Source organism: Vigna umbellata, chromosome 2 (genome assembly GCF_029865625.1).
Source record: "Vigna umbellata cultivar VRB3 chromosome 2, Vumbellata_1.0, whole genome shotgun sequence".
In the NCBI taxonomy this organism is placed as follows: domain Eukaryota; kingdom Viridiplantae; phylum Streptophyta; class Magnoliopsida; order Fabales; family Fabaceae; genus Vigna; species Vigna umbellata.
This window is the reverse complement of record NC_142166.1, coordinates 46,842,403-46,848,679: the sequence shown is the minus strand read 5'-3', so window position 1 is coordinate 46,848,679 and position 6,277 is coordinate 46,842,403. Positions and strand designations below refer to the sequence as shown.

Here is a 6,277-nt window from a genome sequence, read left to right as displayed (position 1 = left end):
CAATTATAACAAATTTATAATATTTCTCATTCAATGTTTATTACTGTATAACATTAATTATATATCTATAAAAAAAATGTTCATAATAGCTCATAATATTTTAATATTTAACTTTATTTTTAGAAGACATATGTATTGAATAGATTCACATGAGTAGATTCACAGATTATGCACATGTCATCTCTTACTCGTGTTTTGCAAGAGTTATAGTTATATCATGGTTAGACAACTTCTCTTCCAAAAAGCATGACAAGGTGAATTTTATATATGCTAATTCAATATCTTACTAAAACTTTATATATGAATGATTTTTGAAATATATATATATATATATTCTCTAAGTGAGTAAGATACTAACAATTTTACAAAATCAACATTCAATACACCCTAATTCAAGATTAGTGTAACAATTTTTCTTTGAAAATTTCCACACTATCATCATGCATACAATAAAGGAGTTATAAGGTTAATTTGGTGGTAAAGTTGGAAAATGTCAAATTGTAAGTTCAACTCTTTCTATTAACATAACACTAACAACTAGACTGTCGATCAAAGAAAAAAAATCATACATACAACCAAATATCTTACATTTCATATTAAACTCAATCATCATTATTAATAACCATGTTTGCTTAAACATAACAATTTAGAACATAATTGGTATCATATAGAGCATAACACCAAATGAAAGTTTCGTGGCACCCAACACTCAAAGCTCCATGAAACCCTGGAATGAAACTCTAGCTAGCGTCCAACGCGTGGAAGAGAGCACCTATCGCAAGACTTGTGGCACCTAGCATACGGTTTTGATGCCTAGTGCCAGCGCGTGAAAGAGGGCACCCATCGTAAGGCTTGTGACACTTAGCATACGGTTGCCTAGCGCAAAACTTCATGAAACTCATTGTCAAGTGAACATCCGTTAATATCCCAGACCTTTGGAGCTCATTAACTTGAGCCATTTGCATGGTGGTTTTATGGTACCATCAAATGTTGTCTAATTTGACTAAAATAGGTTATCCATCTTCCCCATATGCAATTCTAGTTATTTCTTAGTTTAAAATACCTTGTTATAAATCAAAATAACTCTTAGATAGAACAAATTGTATAATCCTAGTAAAATCAAATCAATTCCACATAAAACCATTCCAATTCAACCAAATTAATAATTCAATTTCATCAATTCAAAACTTAATCATTATAAATAAACTAGTTTCTCTTACCTTAATGGAGAATCTTCACTCACAAAGATCTTACGTAGACAAAATCTTTAAGTAGTTATAACTGCAAAAAAAAAAACTCATTAATTATTTGAACACGTTATTATAATCACAAAATAGTAGAGAATCAAATTAAGTTACACAAAGTCACGAAAATCTCTTAAAGACTACATGTAAAAAAATAAATAAATCAAGAATTAATTTAAGAAAATAATAAAAAGAGAACTTATATTGACAAATTTGATTGGAGAAATATATTGTTCTTAACACTAAAAATACTAAAAATTGGTAGGTTTGGATCTTCAAGAAATAAAAAATGAAGTTAAAAACTTAGAGAGAATCTAAAAAAGTTTTAGAAAAAATAGTGTTTTATAAAATAAGTCCGTTTTAATGAAATTCTAATTTGTTTGTAATAATCAAATATTCGAGTATATTTATAAAAAATTTCTACCTCTAATTAATTTTCTAAAAGCTTCCCAGTTATAAACGTGAGTGTATTTTTTTTTTATCGTATTTCAATTTTACAACAATGTGTGTGTGTGTATATATATATATATATAAAATAAATCTGCAAAGCATTTTTTTCTGTCTCTTGTTTTCCAATTATTTATTCTCTTTAGTTTCTTTCAATGTGTTCAACACCATCTTAAGGGTGTCTCTTCTCTTCCCAAAAACTTCTGAGGAAAAAAGAGTTGTCTCTGTTCCTTTCCACAATGCTCCAGCGTTGTGTTTCAATTAAAACCTTCACTTCACTCAAAACCAAAATCAGCACTCAAATCTTGCTTTCTTTTGAATGTCGTTGTGTTCTTAATCTTTCATCTAAATTCTGTGTAATGAGATTTACCCGAAGGTTGAGAGAAACAAGATTTGCAGAAAAAATGGCGCGCGCGCACGCACCTGAAGGGGAAAGATCGACGTGATTAGAAAGACTGTGGGTCTTATAATACGAACCATGGTACGTTCATTTTGCCATTCTTTGATTTCTTCCATTATTTTAATTTCTTGATGTACTTGTAAAAGTTTTTCTCTCTTCATATCATCATTTAATAGTTACGGCATTGGTTCTTTTTTCTCAATGGACTGATATATTTGAACTTTGGATTTTTCTGTTCATTTTCACTTCCGAGATTTGTTATAAGTGAACCATCTAAGCAGAGAATAGTAGTTGCCATTAGAAGAGTACTAACGATACTAGAATAAAGAAGGTAACATCATCTAGACAAAATTTGTACGTTAACTAATGTTGGTTTGGAAGATTTCAACTCAAGTACTTTGGTAATGAATATGGATTGAAATATGTGAGCAGACAAAGTGAAATGCGTGAGGAAGTGAAGTTATGCAAGAAAACAGAAATGTTGGGAAATTGTTTTGTTAGCAGGTTTTCAAGAGTATAGGAGGTCACAAAAGGAAAAAGGGAACTATTTTAGTCCCATTTGGAATTGTTGAGATAAGTTGGTGCACTCGCAACACAGCCCCATTTAGAGCTACTGCTTGGTGAAAAACTGGTCCATTCCTCGCATCGTTTTCATTGAGAAGGAATACAATAGGATTCCTAAAAAGAGAAAGATTATAAACTTGTCAAAGCTATACACAATGAGAAAATATTTACCAATAAGAATAGAGTTTTATGTATTACTTAAAGGAGGTAGTGAGAGGGGATACAACAGGTTTCCTAAAAAGAAAAAAATATAAACTTACCAAAGCTATACAAGATGAGAAAATATTTACCAATAACGATAAGAATAGAGTTTTATGTATTACTTAAAGTTAACGTGTTTAAATCTTAATTCAATTATAATATTTGTATAGCAGTATGTATGTTTAAATGTGTGGAGTGGTGTGATTAGTAAAGAAATTTAAAATGAAAGTAAATTGTAGAATTTAGTTTGGCTAGAACATGTAAGCTTTAGATGGTTTAAGTAAGATGGATAGAAAATTAAAAATAAATAAATCAGAGGAGTGAGCTTATAAAAGAAGGGGTCCGGTAATAGAAGAAAAGAGTTAAGTTTTTCACTCTTCATTAACAACACCAAAAGCTATTCTCTTCTTCCTTCTCTTTTTCTATCAACATCCGATTTCTCCTCCTTCTCACTACCTCCATCCAATACCGTTCTCATCTTTCCCAGAGTAAGAAATCGAAGCCTCCAAGTTGGTAGAAACAAGAGTCTAAACATCAAATCTGGTGAATTTTAGCATGTTGTTGTAAAATGTAGTTGCTTTATTTCAAGTTTAGTTTGAGATATGTGAAACAAAGAAGGGATAGTCATAAAATTTGAATTAATGATGAAATTGAATTAGATCACCTAGTTTTGATTGGTTTGGCTATTTAAGTGAGTCACATGATAGATTGAATTGAATAAGATTGAGATTTGTTTCTGTTTTAACACTTGTAATAATGCATCCAAATTATTTTGGTAAGTACAAGATCTTTTAGATTTTGGAGTTCCTTTCTCATGTTTTTACTCTTGTGTGTGGATAGTTAGAGACATTACAATTGGTATTATAATTTTCTACAAAATTAGAATTGTGGATAAAATTATAATAATAACCTATATCAATATTTTCTGTAAAAAGTTATGCATCAAATCAAATAAAGACTTACTACTAACTAAAATATTGAAAGAGTTGATGTTTACAGTATCAATATCAATCTCCGATACTTATTGCTCTCAGATGGATGTGATATCAATATTTGAATTGGTACGAAGCCAGCACTATGGCAAGAATAATACCCTCAGTGTTATCTTCGTGGTTCAGTTCATTTGGTATCATGTTTTCACGGTGACATTATTCAACCCCAGTAATAAGTACGATAAGGTTCATGAATGGTTAGTGTAATAATTCTAGAATAGATGGATTGCAATTATTTACCACACTTCTTCTGTGAATTTTGCCACTTTCATTCCAATTTAGCGGGTTTGCTGAAATGCATGATCATAGACATTTGTTTGACATCATTCCAAGTCGGGAACTGTTTGATGACTAACTGAACCTGAAGCAAGAAAATATTTTCAGCAGCTTATATGTAGTGGATTGGAGATTACTCTCACGGTAGAGGTCCTTGACATAGAAACTTAAATGTGGAGAATTTCTTGGTGTATGACAATAGAGTGCATAAAGTATCGTGAAGATTTTGAATTGAGTGCACAAATCGATCTCTGGTCATGTAGTGTTATCATTTGGAAGAGTAAGTGAGAGAGGCAAACTGCAATTAGAAAAGTTGATAGAGGCAGAAGTTCAGTTTCACGAAACCATATATATACAAATACAGTAATGCTCAAATGGGTTGCCAAACTTGCAATTTTTGTATTTCTTTAGCTTTTAATTTCTCAAGGCTGATCGAGAAGATCCGGTCTCCTATTTTGCAGGGGTGAGCAGACGTTTTTTATACCTGTTTTTACAAAGGGAAGAATGGGTTAGGTTAGATTTTACAAGTTGTATATTATATTTCTACATCCACCTCGTGAAAATAGAATGTTTTGTAGAATAGTCAAGTAGATTTATATTTCTACTAAAATGATACAGTAACTTATCATCAGATTTAGAATTATTTTAAACTTTGAAATCTTTAACTGAAGTGCACATCTTGACATGAAAACTGGTGTGTCAAAATTTCTTTGATATTTATGAACCCAATGGTTAAGGGTTTTTTTTAGTTTGATCAGTGAAACTGTAAATAAACTACTAATAGAAGATGGGCAAATAAGATACTAAAATCTACTAGAACACAAGTAATTTGATTATTTAGTGGGTTTAAGATATAATGATATCTTAAGAGATATAATCTTTTCTCCCAAAGAAACATGATAATAGCTTTAAACCACAGCTTGGTGTTTCTTAACTCTAGCAACTGGGGCTTACAAGATGTTCAACATTATGAGTTGCAAAATAGGACACTACGCATAAATAGGTGAATTGGTGTGTTCTTGAGATAGTATAGAACCTTATAATTTGGTTTCTACGTTACAACTCCATACTACAGTATGAAGTTCTAAATGAGACAGGTTTTTGTTTAACTGCAACCTTTTTAAAACTTATGTTTGATATTGAAATTTACATTAAACTTTTGGGTTATGCCAACTCCCTGTACCAGCCTGGATTGGGTAGAAGAAGCTTGGATTACACTTAAACTTCATATGGCGAAAAAATAGACTGCTGGAAGAAGCCATGTTATTGAAAACATTTGACAAGCTCTCCCACGGAGGGAGAATTACTCCATTCGCAAATTTGTGGAATGTTTTATGCATTGGTTTTCGTTTAAAATGTTTTTGATTGCTGCTTGTTTGTTGATGATAATTCTTTTTTGAACTCGAAGTTGATCGGAATAAAACTTAGTCACAAGATCCAATTATGTTTATGAATTTTTGCCCCAACTTTTGATTGTAATGTTTTCCTTCAATCCCCTCACTAAGATTAATGAAAGGGAGCTACTTGACTAAGGAAAATGAAAGAGCCGTGATGCTATTGAGAGAAAAGGCAGGTAAAGTGATTTTTTTTGGCAATATCTTGTTCTGCATCAGCTCCGCTTCTCTGTCAATTTCTTTTTATTTTCTGAATCCTCTATGTCAATTTCTTTTTATTTTCTGAATCCTCTATGTCAATTTCTTTTTATTTTCTGAATCCTCTATGTCAATTTCTTTTTATTTTCTGAATCCTCTATGTCAATTTCTGTCTTGTTCAGTGCTTCTTTTTTTAAATAAAGATGATTAATCCCATCATCCTGATAATAATAATAATAGGAATGGTATATTCAGTCGCTGTATTAGAAAGCGAAGCAGATAACTTGGGATTTATCACATGTATAAGGGAGCGCTAACTCACATTATTCGTGAACATGCTAGCTGTCATGATTAGCTAAGCAATCAGTCACTTTCTTAGTTAGAAGTAAACATTGAAAAAAATTCTGCAATTTTCTATTTTAGAAGATGAACATAATTTCTTTAATTTTTTTCTATAATTTTTTTATTTCTATTCTTTAACATACTTATAAATATATTTAAATATTATTTTTATTTATATATTTCAAAATTTCATTTTCATTTTTAGATTTTAGATTTTAA

At 30.7% G+C, this 6,277-nt stretch overlaps 1 long non-coding RNA gene across 1 annotated transcript; it reads left to right on the top strand.

Annotated features, from left to right (window-relative positions):
• Nucleotides 1–1,817: 1,817 nt before the first annotated feature.
• LOC148204130 (uncharacterized) lies at nucleotides 1,818–5,805 on the top strand. The gene is made up of 2 exons (XR_015784405.1): nucleotides 1,818–2,172; nucleotides 5,311–5,805. It is a non-coding gene; the product is annotated as an uncharacterized LOC148204130 (long non-coding RNA).
• The last annotated feature ends 472 nt before the right edge of the window (nucleotides 5,806–6,277 follow it).